We start from the raw sequence: 19,812 nt of genomic DNA, 5'->3' as shown, positions 1-19,812 counted from the left end.
GATATGAGCCATGTTGAATCCCACTGCCTGCCCTAAGCCTCTCTTTTCTAAAATTAGAGCAGGTATTCACTGTATTCCCAGACATTTTAAAGGAATTTGGCTTTATTGGTTACCAGAGAAAATGGGTGCACAGACTTCTCCAGCAGCATTGAAAACATGGCAGCCATTTACCCAGCAGCAACCTGGCACTCAGCTACTGTTAACACTTCACAGGAACTTGTGATAATTTTAGTGTGTCATATCTTTCGATGTCCAGCATCACAGAAACTTGAAAGAGTTTTAACGTGTCCAGACAGTTTTCCTTTCTGATTGTCCCATTGAAAGAATAAACTGTCTTCAATTTAAGGATAAGAAAGCAGAATCTCAGAGACATTAAATTCATATTGGTTTCCCATTATTATAAACCAGTTAGAAACCATGACAAATGTAATGGGTTGAAATAAGCCAAAATTATTATCTTACGGTTATTTAGGTTGTAAATACCAATGAGCAAGGCCAAGGTGTCAGACAATATTCTAAAGTTAGACTGTGGTGAAGGTTGCACAACTCTGAATATACAAAATACCAGTTTAAATGAGTAAGTTTTATGCTATGTGAATTATATCTCAATCTAACAACTTCTTATTAGGACAGTGAGTATTTGGGGCATTTTGTTTGTGAACAGCATAATGCTAGTTATGAAACATTACTGAACAGATTGCTTTGTTGGCACAGGTCAGCAATGTTTTCCTGGAAAATATTCCTTTATAACCAAGTCACAAAAGGTGTACCAGCCAGCTCCTTCCTCTTGTCACAGCTTGGGTACTGGAGCTGAGCCATCAAAAGGCCCTGTGCACAGTGAAGAATGTGATCTAACATGGACCCCCTCAGTCTTCTGCCCAGAGAAGTTTTGGATTGGAGCTGGAGAATAAGATCTGTTCTGCCTCTGAGTGAATGATTAAATTAAAAAAAAAAGTCAGTCTACAATTATCAGCGGCTAATTTTCCTTCCCTCTTGAGTTCCCTCTCACATCTTCTGGCACTAGTAGGAAGAAATTTTTTTTTTCATTTTTCTTTTATTATTCATATGTGCATACAAGGCTTGGTTCATTTCTCCCCCCTGCCCCCACCACCTCCCTTACCACCCACTCCGCCCCCTCCCTCCCCCCCCCCCCCCCCCCCCGCAATACCCAGCAGAAACTAAATAATAGGAAGGAACAAGGGTTTTTGCTGGTTGAGATAAGGATAGCTATACAGGGCATTGACTCACATTGATTTCCTGTGCGTGTGTGTTACCTTCTAGGTTAATTCTTTTTGATCTAACCTTTTCTCTAGTACCTGGTCCCCTTTTCCTATTGGCCTCAGTTGCTTTAAGGTATCTGCTTTAGTTTCTCTGCGTTAAGGGCAACAAATGCTAGCTAGTTTTTTAGGTGTCTTACCTATCCTCACCCCTCCCTTGTGTGCTCTCGCTTTTATCACGTGCACATAGTCTAATCCCATTGTTGTGTTTGCCTTGATCTAATGTCCGCATATGAGGGAGAACATACGATTTTTGGTCTTTTGGGCCAGGATAACCTCACTCAGAATGATGTTCTCCAATTCCATCCATTTACCAGCGAATGATAACATTTCGTTCTTCTTCATGGAAGAAATTAAAGCCAGTTAAACAAAAGACAACAATTCAAGGAAAGAGCCTTGATGTCTTCTGAGTTCTATCTTTCAATGTCCATTGGGCAAGGTTCACCCTGTCCTTTCTAGTGCTCTGATGTTATTTTAGCTTATTAGAGTTGGGCCTCATTCTTATAACAAAGATTTTGGTTTTAACTGCCTTAGAGTCTCTTTGGAAAAAAATATGGAAGCTTGGAAAGATAAGTAGAAGTCTAAGTCTGAAAGTAAAGTGTGAAGACAAGAGTATCTGTGATGAATTTCCAAATAAGTGATGAAGATAACGAATCCCTTGAATTCAGAGGAGTTGGGGGATCTGGATTAGGTTCCTGGAAGAAAAGGGTCAAGACTAGAGTTAGACCTTACAAAGTGAATACTATGCATACTTTTCTTGGGCTCATCCATGCCAACTAGTTTGAAAGAATTTCATTTGGATAGAGATATGACAAAGACCCTTTGGAGGCAGATAAAACATGTCTTGATCAGAAAAGGGGAGAAGAAGCAATTTCATTTGTAGTTATAGCAAGATTTTTTTCATATATTAACATCCATGGGCATATAACAGAATTTGACCACAACAATAATGGCTCATTTACCTTTTTTCCCCCAAGGGTATGTAGTAAAAATGTTATATTCTGGCTTTCAGAAGAATCAGTGAAACTTCTAAGCTGATAGAAGATTAGTGAAACAGAATCAGACTCAAGTCAGGATTGAACTGTGGTCAATGTTGAAGAGGTGTCCCAGGGTTTTTGTTTTGTTTGTTTTTTTGAGATAGGGTCTTGCTCTGTAGCCCATGCTGGCTTGAACTCTGGATCTCCTGCCTCACCCTCCCAAGTGCTGGGTTTATCAGCCTCCACCTTTAGTCTGGGTTTTTTTTTTTTTAATGAGCTCAAGTTCCAGTAACCCTTAATAACCTATATGGCCTTCAGTTACACTTGTGTGGCTTTCATGTCTCGTTTTATTTTCAACACTGATCTTGACTCATCAAACTCTGTTGCAATATGGAAAGAATTAGCAAAATGCCTCTACAAGTGGTCTCATTTTCCATAATTAATTTGTTTTCTGACTTCCTTTTTGAAGACATATCCCGGAGGTAACAACCTTTGTAAATTGTGAAATCCCATGGGTAGGACCATAACGCTGGGCCCATCAGCATGAACTTGACTAGGCTGTAAGACCTTTTCATCAGGACTTTTTTCTCATAAAAGCAGAAAAAAAAAGTCAAGTTTCTAACAGTGGGAATTATCTTCATCAGGCTTCCCCAAATGAAATACCACCCAAAATATGTTTCCTTCATTTTCTTCTGAATGGTTCACATGTAACTGAACAAAATTTTAGAATTGTAAAACATTTCATCCGCAAAATAGCTCCATGACATTGCTTAATCTGTACACCTCTTCAGCATTGTCAACACTGAGAGCCAAAGGATGGATGTGACAAGCCAGGGACTGAACCTCGTCCAGAACAAAGAATTCTTAATTTGAGAGCTAGCATTTGTAGATGGCACCCTATTCCTTACCAAGACAAATATCATTAAAATATTGCTCAATTCAGAATATTTTGAAGGCTGTTTTTCATGGTAATCTTATTTCAGTCAGTGCAATCACCCGCTTGTTGATTGGAAGTTAGTTGTAGTTGACATTTTAGGGTTTTAGTTTGGTAACTTCTGGAATACTTGCTTGCATGAAGAATAGTGGAAAGCTTTATGATATGTGATTTTCAAATGTCTTTGGATGAAATTTTTTTTTCAACTTTTTTTTGTTTTTACATTTACTTACATGTGTATACATTGTTTGAGCCACCACCTCCCTCCCCCAACTTCTGGGCAGAACCTGTTTAGCTCTCTTCTCTGATTTTGTTGATGAGAAAACATAACAGATAATAAGAAAGACATAGAATTTTTGCTAGTTTGAGATAAAGATAGCAATACAGAGAGATTCCTATCACTGCTTCCACGCACTCGTGTATTGCAACCCACATTGGATCATCTCTGCAGACCTCTTCACTACTTCCTGGTCCCCTTCCCATAGTGCCCTCTGCCAGTTTAAGATTGCTATATTTGCTCCTCTACAGTGAGCACATCAACTACATTCAAGGTTTAGCTTTCCTTCCCTTTCGCTTATTCCACCCGTGCGTATTCTCCGCTTAGTGTGTGACCCATATCCAATAATATTACTGCATTTGTTTTGGGTGAAATCTTTTAAAACTATAATAAAATTTGGATGTAGAAGAAAATGTCTTAATAAACATCAAATATAGAAGCCACAATCTAAAACATAAAAATTTTAGAACAAATGTAAAATGCATGGATACATCAATAGATGAATTGATAAAGAAAATATGACATATATACACAATGAATCATTATTCGGCCATAAAGAAGAATGAAATTATGTCAGATGAAATTCAAAAAGACAAATATACTTTCCAGACATACAGTAATAATAATAAGACATGATTAAAAAGGGGGACCGAAAAATCAAACACCTAGGTGTAAACTTAACAAAGGATGTGAAAGACCTCTACAAGGAAAACTATACACTTCTGAAGAAAGAGATTGAGGAAGACTATAGAAGGTGGAGAGATCTCCCATGCTCATGGATTGGTAGAATCAACATAGTAAAAATGTCGATACTTCCAAAAGTAATCTACATGTTTAATGCAATTCCCATCAAAATTCCAATGACATTCATTAAAGAGATTGAAAAATCTACTGTGAAATTTATATGGAAACACAAGAGGCCACGAATAGCCAAGGCAATACTCAGTCAAAAGAACAATGCAGGAGGTATCACGATACCCGACTTCAAACTATATTACAAAGCAATAACGATAAAAACGGCATGGTACTGGCACAAAAACAGACATGAAGACCAGTGGAACAGAATAGAGGACCCAGATATGAAGCCACACAACTATGAGCAGCTTATCTTTGACAAAGGAGCTAAAAATATACGATGGAGAAATAGCAGCCTCTTCAACAAAAACTGCTGGGAAAACTGGTTAGCAGTCTGCAAAAAACTGAAACTAGATCCATGTATATCACCCTATACCAAGATTAACTCAAAATGGATCAAGGATCTTAATATCAGACCACAAACTCTAAAGTTGATATAGGAAAGAGTAGGAAATACTCTGGAGTTAGTAGGTATAGGCAAGAACTTTCTCAACGAAGCCCCAGCAGCACAGCAACTAAGAGATAGCATAGATAAATGGGACCTCATAAAACTAAAAAGCTTCTGTTCATCAAAAGAAATGGTCTCTAAACTGAAGAGAACACCCACAGACTGGGAGAAAATATTTGCCAGTTATACATCAGACAAAGGACTGATAACCAGAATATATAGGGAACTTAAAAAACTGAATTCTCCCCAAACTAATGAACCAAGAAAGAAATGGGCAAGTGAACTAAACAGAACTTTCTCAAAAGAAGAAATTCAAATGGCCAAAAAACACATGAAAAAAATGCTCACCATCTCTAGCAATAAAGGAAATGCAAATTAAAACCACACTAAGATTCCACCTCACCCCTGTTAGAATAGCCATCATCAGCAACTGTTGGTGGGAATGTAAACTAGTACAACCACTCTGGAAAAAAATTTGGAGGCTACTTAAAAAGCTAAACATTGATCTACCATTTGATCCAGAAATACCACTCTTGGGGATATACCCAAAAGACTGTGACACAGGTTACTCCAGAGGCACCTGCACACCCATGTTTATTGCAGCACTATTCACAATAGCCAAGTTATGGAAACAGCCAAGATGCCCCACCACTGACTAATGGATCAAGAAAATGTGGTATCTATACACAATGGAATTTTATGCAGCCATGAAGAAGAACGAATGCTATCATTCACTGGTAAATGGATGGAATTGGAGAACATCATTCTGAGTGAGGTTATCCTGGCCCAAAAGACCAAAAATCGTATGTTCTCCCTCATATGTGGACATTAGATCAAGGGCAAACACAACAAGGGGATTGGACTTTGAGCACATGATAAAGCGAGAGCACACAAGGGAGGGGTGAGGATAGGTAAGACACCTAAAAAACTAGCTAGCATTTGTTGCCCTTAACGCAGAGAAACTAAAGCAGATACCTTAAAAGCAACTGAAGCCAATAGGAAAAGGGGACCAGGAACTAGAGAAAAGGTGAGATCAAAAAGAATTAACCTAGAAGGTAACACCCACGCACAGGAAATCAATGTGAGTCAATGCCCTGTATAGCTATCCTTATCTCAACCAGCAAAAACCCTGTTCCTTCCTATTATTGCTTATACTCTCTCTACAACAAAATTAGAAATAAGGGCAAAATAGTTTCTGCTGGGTATTGGGGGGAGGGTGGGTGGTAAGGGAGGTGGTGGGGGCAGGGGGGAGAAATGAACCAAGCCTTGTATGCACATGTGAATAATAAAAGAAAAAGAAAAAAAAAGAAAATATGACATATATACACAATGAATCATTATTCGGCCATAAAGAAGAATGAAATTATGTCAGATGGAATTCAAAAGGACAAATATATTTTCCAGACATAAAGTAATAATAAGACATGATTAATAAGGGGGACTGTTTGGCGGGAGTGAAGGGAATCCACAGGAACTGGGGAAAGGAAAGGGGCTGGGGGTGAATGAGACTGAAGTACATTATATATATTCATATGTATGTATGAAATAGCTTAATGTTACCTACTAAATACTATTTTTAAAAAGAAGAGGGAGTTAAAAAGAGTAACAGGTGAGTTTGATCAAGGAACATTCTGTGTTTGTATGGGAATCCACAATAACGTTTGCATAACAGTTAATCGATACTAATAAAAATGGATGCACCAGTACAGATCAGTCTTAACAAGAGTTGAGAAATTAGTTTTCATTGTAATGAGATCCTGTGATTGGACAGGTGTGGGTAACAGCTTGGCCAAGATATTGGGTATCTTTGGTTTGTTTTGACCAGGGAGGACCGTGGGAGCCCAGCTGTGGTCCCTCCAGCCACTGGCAGCCTCCGTGCCCATTCTGTCCACAACAGTGTATGCATGCATTTACCTTGAAGTCCATGCAACCTACTGCTGCATACAAATATACCTTTATGATAGCTGTGAAATAGAAGCATTGGAAGCACTGATTTATAATATAAAAAAAATCTCCTGTGAATCGTGAAAAAGTCACAAGCCCAGAGGAAATAGGATACAAAAGAGTTCACAGAATGGGATGTTCAAATTACCAGTAAAATGTCTGCAGATTTCTTAGTGGCTGTAGAGATGCAAATTAAAATAAAGCTAGCTATGCTATAGCAGTAATAAGACTGGAAAAATTATAAGGACACTGACATCTATTGCAGGTTTGAATAGAAAGAAAATATCTTAATTTATTGCTGGTAGTGAGGTGAAAGATCTCATGGAAAACATGACCTGTCAACGTCTGTTAAGCTTGAAAATATATGTATCTTTTGACTCAATAATTTTACCCTTAGAAATACATTCCATGAAATAAAAGAGCCTGGACTGAGTTGTATACAACACACACACACACACACACATACATACACACACACACACACACACAGATACTCATTTATTATGTATTTCTTCTTTGTAGAAAAAACTGGGAAGCAAAATGAATAGATACACAAAAATTAATAAAAAACTTCATTCAGTGTCCAATAACTTGAAATATGGTAAAACATTTGTAAGAGATAAATATCTAAAAACAGCCTTTTAGAATGAGAAATATGAGCTTTTATGAAATGTTGCAATAAATCTTCGAATAATATTGATTTTGTGTATTACTGGAATAACTTCTGAATATAATATTTAATTTAGAATTATATATTCCATCTGGATAATTATATTTTGGAGGAAAGCATAACTCATTTTCTTTGTTACATTTCATTTATTTTTATTTATTTTCAACTGGCATAAAAATTGTGCATATCCATTGAGTACTGTGTCATGGTTTGTTCCATGTGCATATCGTTCAATGTTCAAATCAGGTAAACACATCTGTCTCATCAAATATTATCATTTCTATATGGTGAAGGCATACGAAATCTTTTTTTTCTAGCTTTCCTGAAACACAGAGTATGATATTGTTGTCTGTAGTCACCCACTGTGCAGTAGAACACCAGGACGTCTTTCTCCTTTCCAGCTACAACGTAGTACGTGTTGACTAACTTCCCCAGCCATTCTTCCCTCTCCTGTCCCCAACTGCTCATAACCACTATTTGCCTCTCAACTCTAAAAAGATTAACTTTATTAAATTGCACATGAGGTATATCGTGCAGAATTTGTCTTTCAGTACCAGGCCTGCTTCATGTAACATTGTCTTTGTCTAGGTCATCTGGCTAAAGCAGGTACCAGGACAGACCTGTCTGGAGTGGAAACCTGGAAGGGGTGCCACTCAAGTCAGAGGTGGTCCCCTCTTACAGCCTGCGATATGTGTACCCTAGCCAGATTCAGTTCATAAAAACCCTCCCAGAAACAACAGAGCCCACCAGGTGAGGCCAACAATGGCTCAGAGGGAAACTCGCCCAGGACTGGCCCACTGTCCCTTTGCCTAAAGTGACAGATTGTTTTCAAGTGTTTTTCAGAAGATCTCTAGATTTAGATTTGTTATTTTATGAGTCTCTTTTCTTTATAGAGGTTTTTGGAGATAATTTAATTTGTTTCTATTATACTGATTGCACATTTCAACATTTTCTCTCTCACCATGGCATTTCACACCCATCTGGGACACCTTGGTCAGGATTCTTTTCTGCCCTCACTCAGTCACTCACTCACCTTCCTGGGTAGATGGCACCGTCCTATTGGTTCAGGCATTTTGTCTTTTTCATAAGAAAGAAGCTTCCAATGACAATTAGATTCTTTTATTTCCAAGGTTTCTTTTCCTTTCTGTGTGGCAATGTATAACTTTTATTTTGAAATTCAAAATGAAAACCTTAGTCTGGTATTTAAGGAAACTTTTCTGATCCAAGCCTTTAATTCTGTGCAGGAGTGGTTTAATCATCTGATGCTACTGCTCTTTGATTTTGCTTCCTTTTATAACCATATTAAATATCTTTTTGTACACACGTTTTTAATCCCAGGGGAATTAAAATTTCTTGAATCCAGGCTTGTTTTTCTAACAGAAATCCCCTGAAATTTTTGTCATGTATAAGGCATTCTGCTTGTTTATAGGTTATTCATAGGCATTTTTTCTAGATGTTTTTATGTGTGTTATTTCACTGAGAACTTGGAAGAGGAGAGAGTTAAACACTGCAGTCAAAGTAACAATCAAAGCAGGAAATATCTCAATAAAACCTGAATATTGTAAAATAAATTCTTCCCTAATGTCATAAAAACTGAGGGCTGCTTTGGGCAAACAAGGAACTTTCTTATCCTTAAGGCATTTTCAATTACAGATGACTGGATCGATAGAATGTGTTTCATATTTACAATGGAGCATTACACAGTCATAAAGACAAATGAAATTATGTCATTTGCAGGAAAATGGATGGAACTGGAGATCATTGTGTTAAGTGAAATGAGTCAAGCTCAGAAAGACAAGTATTGCTTGGTTTTTCTCATATGTGGAATCTAGACCCCCAAAAATAATATGACATGAATGTAAGAGGTGGATTTGGGGTAGGGGATGGGCGGAAGTAGAGGAAGAGGGTGATGGTGTGAATATTATAGAAGTATATTATATATACATACATTTATGTGTGAAAAAGTACAATGAAAGACACCAAAACTATTAAAAGGAGGGGGTAGAAGGGAGTGAAAGATTAATATAGATGGGTGAATTTGGTCAAGTGTATTATCTATGTGTTGGAAATATCACAATGAGACCCCAGTGCAACTGATTTGTGCTAATAAAAACAATTCTAAAAAAGAAGCTAGGGAAAGACATTCCTCTAGAAGTAGGGAACCGAGGATTCTAAGTTTTTCCAGGGCTCCTGGGTGGCCAGGTTTCTCAGGCTATGACGTGAGCTGTCCTGACTCTCTGTGCTGATTGCCATGCTGGCTTCATGGTGTGTCATGATGTCCAGGTGAGAGAGAGCAGGGCACAAAGGGATAGTTCTGAAGACTGGCAGAGTCCTGGCTCTGTAGGAAGGCATCCCAATTGCTACGTTCTTCATCTGGAAAATAACTTCTCTTATTTGTGTGAGCTGTTAAGTGGCTCGATATACTATAGGGAGTCTATAATTGGATATGCTATAGACCACGTGTTCAGATGGCAAGTGTATGAAGTGAGTAACACCCAGTTTCCATGTTCAAGGATAACACAGCTAGATGGGCTGTGATAATTATGTGAGAAGGGTGCGTTGCTTTGTTTAGAAAACATCTGTGACATAACTGTTATTAATATAATAACTCTCCTAGGCCCTCGGATATTAGGATGAAAAAAAAAAGGCAGTCTTATCAGCTAGTGGTGATTACACTTAGTAGGAAATGAAGACAGGGGATTAAAAATTTAGTATAAAATATGTCAGGTATTGATAAGTTCTATGAAGACAAATGAAGCAAGATTATAGGCAAGGGATTACTTGAAGGTGAAGAGGAGGAAAAGCTATTTTGGATGTGACAGTCTGGGAGAACTTTCTGAAAAATATCAGGGAGAAATTAAAAAAAAAATGTGGCATGTTAAAGAAATGGCAACCAGACAGGAGTGACCGTACTTTGGTGATGTAAGGGCTTATGGGCACAGAAAAGAATGCAGCAGGATTTCTTAGGCCTCAGTGGCTGTGCCAAAGACATGGGGTTTTATCCTAAGCATCACAATGGGAAACCTTGGAGATAATTACACAGCAAGGAGACAGCTTGAATTTTGCTTTGCAAAGGTTAGTTAGCCTGGCTAACAGTCATGGGAAGGCAAGATGGAAGAAGAGGGAGGGAGGAAATCCGATGGGTGTGAGGAGACGGTCAACGGAGAACAAGAGAAAACTGTGAGTGGACTTGGAAGGAGTGATGAAGTGAATGAGCCCTCGTCAGATGATATGGTACATGACCTGGACAGGCTTAAAATAAGCATTTCTATTGTGGACTGTCACCAAGTCGGTCTTCTGCAGTTACGAAGCAGAATGGATGGAAAGTTGAAACAATTTTCTCCTAAACTCTCCAAAAAAAAAAAAAAAGTTTGGTATTAAAAACAGTGATGCGAAAGACTTCATCAAGAGATCACAGAATAGGTTCTATAAGTTAGTAAGAAAAGGCAGAACATCCCAATGGCAAATGGACAAAACGGACTTGGGGAAGAATGGTGACTAGCCAATATGAACATGTGCTCTACTTTGTTGCTTCATAGGGAAAGGAAAATTGCAATGAAGGAGAGATGACATGACATACTTAACTGTTTGTCAGAAATGTAACAGTTTAATTTCAACAGCTATGTCACCAAGCATATAAAGAACCCACAACATTTATACCACTGCTGTAGAAGTCTATATTGGTATACATAATGAACTTGAAGTTGCTATTTCCCTATGACCCGGCAATTCATAACTTTTAGTCACGAATACTTTGAGAAGTTGTTCTCAAAGTTGGTCCTTAGATTTGTAGTGTTGGCATTACTTAGGAGATGCAAATCTTGCACCCTAATCCATGCTTATTGAATCAGAAATCCAGAGACTGAAGTCCCCAAATTGTGTTTTAACAAGCCCTCAGGTGATTCTTATAAAGTTAAAATGTGTGAACGACTGCGAGAGAGAAAGCCTTGGACATGTGCACCAGGAAACTTACTAAATACTTTGTGGCATCTTTGTAATGATAGCAAAATGTTGAAAAAAATCCAGCCATCTATTTCTAATAGAGTGAAAAGAATGTGTCATCACAGAATGGAATACTGAATAACAGTGAAATTGTTATTTCACTAGATATGACATGCATAATCTCAGAAAGATAGTAAAAAACAAGGCAGAAAAGTGTCAAGTAAAATATACATATTACTAAAAATAAAGAATATCAAAGTCAAAGTCTACTTTCTTTAGAAGTAAGCATGAAATTCAGGACAGTGATTCTTTGGTTCTGGTGTTAGCAAGTGTTCTGCCATTTGACTTGAGCCATGCCTCCAGCCCTTTTCTGCTTTAGTTGCTTTTCAGATAAAGTCTTTCTTTTTTGCATACAGCTGATCTCAGACACTATCTTCCTACCTGTACCTCCCAGGAAGCTGGGATTACAGCGTGCAACACCACACCTGGCTCAGGGAAGTAGTTCTTCATGGCAAAATGTAAAAATTCATGAAACTTGGGAGTAGCTTTCAAAACAATGACATCATTTCATTTCTTAAGCCAGGTGAGATGTCATCATTCCTTATGAAATTGTGCTTTATGTTCTCCAGATATTTTATAAGTATTGCTTTCATTTTCTTACTATTTGTTAATGACAGAAAACACAATATGAAAAACTGCTAATAATTCCAGTCAAAATAAAATAACAGAAATGAACAAAGACAAAGAGACCAGGGAGGGAAGGCAGTGGTCCTCTTTGTTGATGGTCAGTCAGGCAGCAAGTAGATAAGGTTCAAGAAGACAATATTTGTACTCACAGCTCTTCTTGTTTCTTTCTTATGTTTCCTTTTCCTCCACATAAGGATAATTAAAGCTTATTTTAAGTGCAAGGTCAAACTGATTTTTAAAAATTAATCAGATAGGAAAATGCACAAAGTACTCAGAAAGATAAGCCTATAAAGGCAGAAAATAAATCTTAAAATTTCTAAAAATCCAAATACTCTGAATTAAAAATAGTAAACTCCAGGGACTGACGTAAAAGTGCATCTGCATGTTCCCTGGGTTTAATGAGGCAAGAAGAGCTACAGTCCCCACAAGAAGCAGTGGATATGATGACCAAAACGTGCTCTGTGCTCAGGAAACACCACAGAAGCCTAGTCTCTGTCATGGACTCCGAGTTGCTGTTTATACAGGAAATAGCATTACAATGCACTCTGACCATCTACACAGCACAGGGAAACTCATTGCAATTTGGGATGGCTAATGATTACAGTAAAATATTACTCTGTAGGTAAGCAGAGGAAATTTCTTTTCTTCCATAATTACATTTAGGCACTTAAAGATGGCAAGCTTCAATTAGAAAAGGAAGAGTTTAACCATTTCTGTCTCATTTGGAAGCATGCTATCATTTGAGGAGTATTTTATTTGGCAGCTAAACAAATGGAGGCAGGTGTGTGCAGTAAATGAAGACAAACGGACTCCACGCACCATATTTCAGAGTACTTTGAAGACGTCAGTTATTGGGCTCACAGCGTTATGTTCTATTCTCTTCTCTCCAGGGTCCCAGTTAGGGACAACGGCAACTTTGAATTATGTGTTGAAAAAGTGTATTAAAAAAATAATAGCTGGCTTAACCCAAATGAATAAGAATACTCCAAATAAGCATACAAATAATGATGTTTAGTTTCAACATGGCTGGAGTAGAACAGGGGCTCCTGATAGAACTTCTGTTGGTTTTTGCCGTTGGAAACACAAACTGTGAGTGCTTTTTTTTTTTTTAAAAAACAGATTTTAACAAGTTTACTTGAAAAAACTGAAAGGCAAAAGAAGTTTAAGGGTCTGGATTGTCTGGAAGGTTCAGCTGTCAGTGAACTTTGACTGAGTTCTGGAACGGGCATTGAACTTGCATCCTGCAGAATTCTGTTATCAAATGGTTAGGCTTTCCTCAATGCTTTAATATGAAACAGTTTTCAAGCCAAGTGAGGAGAAGCACTGACATCTAACTGCCCAATTGGCAAACATTAAACATAATTTGGATGAAGAAAATGTCATTTGTTGCTGGGAATTACAAAAAGTGGTATGAACTATTAAAATTAATTTGGTAACAAAAATCAAGTCTTATATTCTAACTTGTACAACATCAATTACCTATTGTACTTCTCAAACTTCATAGTAAGGAAAAAAGCACAAATATGAAAAATGCTAAGGCACAAAGAAGGCAGCAAAAACAAGTTCAGAATTTAAAAACTGGGGTGGGGGACGGTGCTGGAGCAGTGGTTCATGCCTGTAATTCCAGCTACTCAGGAGGCAGAGATCGACTGGGAGGATTACAATTTGAGGCAAGCATGGGGAAAATGTTAGCAACTTCCTACTTCAACAAATTCAGTGCAAATAATGTGTACACATGTATGTAAATGCAAGAATGATACCTGTTGAAACTGTTTCTGGAATCAGGGTGGGAGGAAGGGATGAAGGAGAACAATGGAGGTGTGAATTCAAGTATGATATATTTGATACATTATAAAAATCTTTGTAAATGCCACAATGTACTCACACCCAGCACAACAATAAAAAAAGTCTGTTTTAAAAAAGTAAGTTGGGCATGGTGGTGTGTGCCTGTAATTCCAGCTACACAGGAGTCCTGTGAGGATTGTGGACTAAGGGTGATCCTGGGCAAAACTGCATGACCCTACCTGAAAAGTAACCAAGGGAAAAAAGGGCTGGAGGTGTGGCACAAGTGGTAGAGCACCTGCTTAGCAAGTGCAAGGCCCTGAATTCAAACCCCAGTATACAAAAAGAAAGTACTTAAAAATTGTGAAATGCTAGAACAAACTGTTGCATGATGAAATTTGAAACCATATAATTAAGATTTATGAAAAATTATACACTAATGTAGAAAATTCTAACTGATAAAAAGAGCACAAAAACCCAATCATATGTACCCAATTAGCCATTTCCCCAAATAATAATAAACAGTAAGGAAAATCAATTAAAAGTGACAGAATAACAGTTGCCTCTAGATGATGCATGTGTGGATGACGAGTTTTTCCACCTTCTCTAACTCATTTATGGAGGGAGCATGTTATTTTTATAATAAAATTAATCTATTAAGCCATAGATTAGAAAGAAAAATGCAGGTCAGCATTGTATTAAAACAGCATAGAATTTTAACAAACTTTCTGGTGGTGTGTCAAGTATAACACAAGTTTAAAATGATGAGCCCAGTTGTACATTTAGGAGACAAGGGTTATGTTCTACCTTAGGATGGTGCTTGTTCCCTGCTGCCCTCTTCCTCCTTGGTTAACACCCATTTGCCAGAAATGCGGGAATGATTGATGACAGCTCTGTGTGTAAACCATCCAACGCACAGAGAGTACCGTGCACCTGACATGACAAGGTAGTGTGAGAGCTTGTCTGCAGCTGATTAATGGCTAGCGTTTTCAGCTATGGTTGTATTTTTATGAAGTGGACTTTTGCTTGTAAGTTCACAAATTTTCTGGAATAGATTTTGGTGTGAAATTTCCCTCACAGCTATGAAAGGCAACTGAAGGCCAAAGTTAAGACACTGATCTCTTAATTCCCCAATGACACAGTGTTATTTTGAGTGAACTTGGTGACTGACTTGAATCCATTATTCTTCAAAGCTGTGTTTTGTTCTCATTCTAATGATACTGGGTACCTACAGCTGAGTGCCACCAGATTGATATTTTGATGGAGAAGCAGAAGGAAAAAGAAATTGCTTATGGAATAGCAAGAAGAAAGTGTTTTGGTAAATATATTGCAATAAAAGATAAAACAAAAGAACTTCTTTCAAATTAGTATGTGTAATTTGGAGCTATTTCTTCTCAGCTGGGGTGGGTGGGGACAGATGACCTAAGTTTTGCTTTAAGTTAACAGCTCAAGACCAAGAAAATGGATTTGAACTAAATCAGGTTTGACTCAAATGTCCTAAGAATATATTGTTTCCAATAAACAAATTGTATTGTGCGTTAACCATGTGTGTGTCACCACACTAAAAATATTTGTAATATCAATTGAGGTCAGTGTTAGGATGAGCTTCAAAATTATGAGAACCTATCAAATGGCCAATGGAAGAAGACACATAATAAAAATTTTGGACAATTATGTTCTCCATAGAATTATAAAGAAAGCAATTAGGGATTTTAAATGTAAGGTAAGTGAGTGGGAAGAGGATCTTTGCCAAAGGTTATCCTAGAAAAATTGGGCAGTTTATGTCAGTAAATTGCTCCAGAGATGATTTTTACTTATATTTAAGTCTGAACCTATGAAAATATTTTTGGCTGGCTGGCTGGCTTCCTCCTCTCCTTCCTTCCTTCATTCCTTCCTTTCTTCCTTCCTCTTACCCCTCCTCCCTCCCCCTCTCCTTCCTCCTTCTCTGTCTTCTCTCATATCAGTATTTTACTTCCTAAGCTCTTTTGCACCCCATTGTGTCTCTAAAATCCAAGTTTTATACAACCTTCTTTTGACTAGGATAAATGAAGATACTATTTGAAAATCTTCTATACCCTTCTGTACTGACTACCTGAAAATATTTAGTGTATAATGGTGTTTTGCTTGAAAATGTAACAAAATATTCATTTTAGTAAATAAACCTTTATTAGAAGGTAAATATAGATGAATATTACCATTTAGTTATGCGAATTTGCTAAATCAGATTATTTCCTGTTTTCCTAAACCTTTAAAATTGAACTTTAATGTATCTACAGTTGAGTGTGAAGAGCTGATCTTTTTCAAAATGAGTGCATACACTTAAGGCTACACATTTCCCTCTAAGTACTGCCTTGATGTGATGCACACATTTCAGTTTGTGATATTGTTAGTATTAATTTCAAACAATTCCCTAATTCCTGCTATAATTTCTTTCTTGATCCAAGATTGGATGTACGTTACTTAATCGACAAGCATTTTGAGAACACTTTAAGTATCTTTTCTAACTTGATTTTATGCAGCCAGAGCATATAATTCGTATGATTGCAACCTTTTGAAATTTGTTGAGACTCGCTTTCGGTCTACAAAGTTAATTCTTTCTGTGACTGTTCCATGTTTATTTGAAAAGAGTGAATATTACCCAGTTTTGGTAATCATGTTATTAAAACATACATTCTTACTGACTTTTTGTTTCTTCTTTTAACAATTATTTTGTAACATTTTCCATTTAAGTAAATAATTTAGTCTTTCCTCATATGGTTGGTCGTTTCATTACTGATGATTTTGGTTAAGCATTGACAAGAGCTGAGTCCTCTACTCATAATTTTGCTTGTCTAGTAAACTAGATTCTGCCTCTGTACGCTCCAAATGTACACACATATTGGTGGTGTTGGACACTGTAGGCCACATCTGTCTTTTAAAAATGGTTTTGAATTAGCATACATTAACAGTATTCAGGGGATTTCGTGGTGATAACCCCATAAACACTCACAGTGAAAGTATTCATGCAGCAATTTCTTCTTTAAAATGGCAAGCAATAAGTTAAAGATAATTTAAGAATCTATTAATGTCACTTATTAAATACAAAGTAAATGTATTTTCAATTCAACATTTTATTATCTTGATCTCCCAAATGCTCTTGTCTATTAGTTGAAGTAAAGGAAAATTTGAAGAAAGAAAATGGAGAGTGGAGAAAGAGCAGTCTTTTAGTCAAGGTATTTCATTTTTGTTAATTTTATAAGTACATATAACCATCAAACACATTTGTCTTGTCTGTCTCAATGCCCTCGAATAGGTTCATCTCAGTAAAATCTTTAATGTGTAGATTTTGATGGCTATATCTACTTCTAGGTGCAAGCTTTCAATAGCAGAAGGTATCTATCCTAGGTAGTGGCAGAACTAAGCGGACCATTTTGAGGCTTTGTCCCACTGAAACAAAAGTTAGTAAAAGAAATTGAATTATTACAAAAGTATGTAGTTGTTAAAGACTTCTAGGGAAACTTAAGGGGCTTCCAGAGATGGAATAAAAATGACTTTTAGACATGGATGAATATGGGTAAAACTTAACACTGAAATAAAAAAAAAAGGGTTGCAGAACTTAGGGATGCAGAAACTGCAAAGATGGGGTGAGAGGCAGCAGACCCCACACTTCACAAGTTTGTGTGACTTCCTAAAGATTTGTGCTGGAGTAAAGGTCTTGTTTTCCAGAGGAAGAGGAATTAAGATCCCCTGAGCGATCCCTTAGTGAAAGGTGATGGGAGTAAATATGTCAGCTCCTTCTCCTCACACATGGGTTGAGTTTGGTACACTTGTTCTACACTCCTCCCCGGTGGAATCAAGCTCTCTCGCTGTGGTGGTAACCTGGCTAGAGAGCTCTCCCTTTGAGCTGCCTTCACTTTTCTTTCTTATTTCTCCTGTCTCCCCGCAGTTTGCTTCAGGGGGAATCTGTGGCTAAAATGCCACAGATTGTCCACATGGCTTTGAATTTAACTTCAGCAGTGCAAATGTGTTTAACGAACAGATCAGACAGTACCTTCTCATTTTTTCCTGTGCATGTATTTTGAGGTTTCCAAAAGTCACAATGGCAAGGAGTGATGTCATGAAGGTTAGCCCTTTGTTTCTGAGGTAGCTTATATCCTATGAATTTCCAGGTCATATAAGGCTTCTTGGCTCTAATTTGAGCAGGCTAAGACTCAGCCTTCTGCAAATAAAACCGACTGGGTGCCTACTATGCTCTGAGACCTGTTCTAAGTAATCTTCATATATTAGTTCACTTAATGTAAAGTAATTCTTTGAAGCAATATGAGGGATCTCTGTGAGGTAAGATTAGAATACTGCAAACCAGAGAAATGAAGTATGTTAGCCAAGTTCCCAGAGCCTGGAAGCAGCAAAACTTTCTGAAATAGTCTTTTAAGTTTCTATTTCCTCTTTCGATATGAAGCTGATTTGTTCCCTTTCTTGATGCTAAACCCATCATCATCTTTTTCAGTTTACATGCCATAACCTAGCTGTGTTAGGGCAGTCAGGCATGTTCTCTCTTGTGTGTGGAATATAGATCTAATACAAATGTAGCAATTTTATGAAAAACAGGACAATGCTAAGGGGAGGACATATGTGAGAGGGAGAGGGTAAAAGAAGGAAGTTGAAGTGAATATGGTGATGTACCCTCTATATAAGAATGAATACAGAATTTTTAAACTGGCTGAAACAAATGGACTGAAGTAGAAAAAAGAAAAATAGATGAAGTGAAGCAAATCGGGCTATAATACATATATACGTAGAAGTGCCACAAGGAAACTCTCTGTGTAGCTATCTTAAACAAGCAAAACGTTATTTATTTTTCCTTTCTTTTGCACAATCAGAGAACAGGAGGGCTGAACAAGTCCTGCCTGTGTATGCTGATACCAGTGGGATAGGGGAGGATGTGGGGAAAGGGTGTGGGAGGGTGAATATTGTGTAAATATGTGTGCACATGAATGTAAATGGAGAAAAGATACCCGTTGAAACTATTTTTCAAATGGGGAGGGGGAGATGAAGAAAGGGGAGAGAGTGAATTCAAGTATGATATATTTAATATATTGAGAGACTATATTGGCACAACAATAAAATAAAATTTAAGAAAGAAACAAAGAAAACACCTGGAGGCTGCGTGGAGACATAAGGCTTATTGAAACTTGCTAATGGGGTAGTAAATGGGGAAGGGTTGAGCAGTATCTACCTGCCTGTGACACCCATTGGTGACAGACTAGACGAGGAGCACCTCCATTCCTTTTGGCACATCAACAGAAATGCTTATCTGCTTCACAGCGTAACCTGGAGGTCCAGTGAGCCAAGGGCACCTGCCCTCTCCCTGGAGACAGCATAGGCAGCAACATTAACTTAGCTTGCTTGATCCTTGTGTGACCAGTATTTCAAGGAGCGCATGGCCGGCAGACAGGTAGGTCCTCTTATAGATAGATAACACAACTTTGCCACAATTTACATTGTGCATGAAAGGGAGTCAGAACCCTCAGGAGAGCCCTGATCCAAATGTTCTGGTCTCAGCTCGTTTCCATTGGTCCCTTGACGTGGTAAGTGTCTTGGGAACAAAAAGGGGCATTTTGGTGACATAATGCTTGATGTCCTATTTCTCAGGGATCTTAATTCTCTTTTATAAGTACCTCTCCAAATACACTAAGCCTGAGGGTCTAGATGACCAAGGTGCTCAGGTAGGAAATAAAAGTAAATAAATGACCAGCATTTGTGACATTTGTTTTGGGTCTTCAGGTGATTTCTCAGGTATATTATTACACTTGAGGTTTCTGGACAAGTGACCTCCTGGAAAGTGAGATTGTTCCATTGCAGCTGCAGCACCTTCAGAATGGATTTGCTTTTCCTGTTTCTGTTTTCACAGTTTTCCCCACCCCGTGGTAAAGGTGGTTCTATTTTCTTTAATTTATGAAAATTATGATAATAATTCAATTAAATGCTTTGTAGATGTATAGACAAATCCATATTCAAGCTTACTTAAAATTTTTTATTG

This window comes from Castor canadensis, chromosome 17 (genome assembly GCF_047511655.1).
Source record: "Castor canadensis chromosome 17, mCasCan1.hap1v2, whole genome shotgun sequence".
NCBI classification, from domain to species: Eukaryota; Metazoa; Chordata; class Mammalia; order Rodentia; family Castoridae; genus Castor; species Castor canadensis.
The sequence above is the reverse complement of the archived record's forward strand: the minus strand, read 5'-3'. Positions refer to the sequence as shown.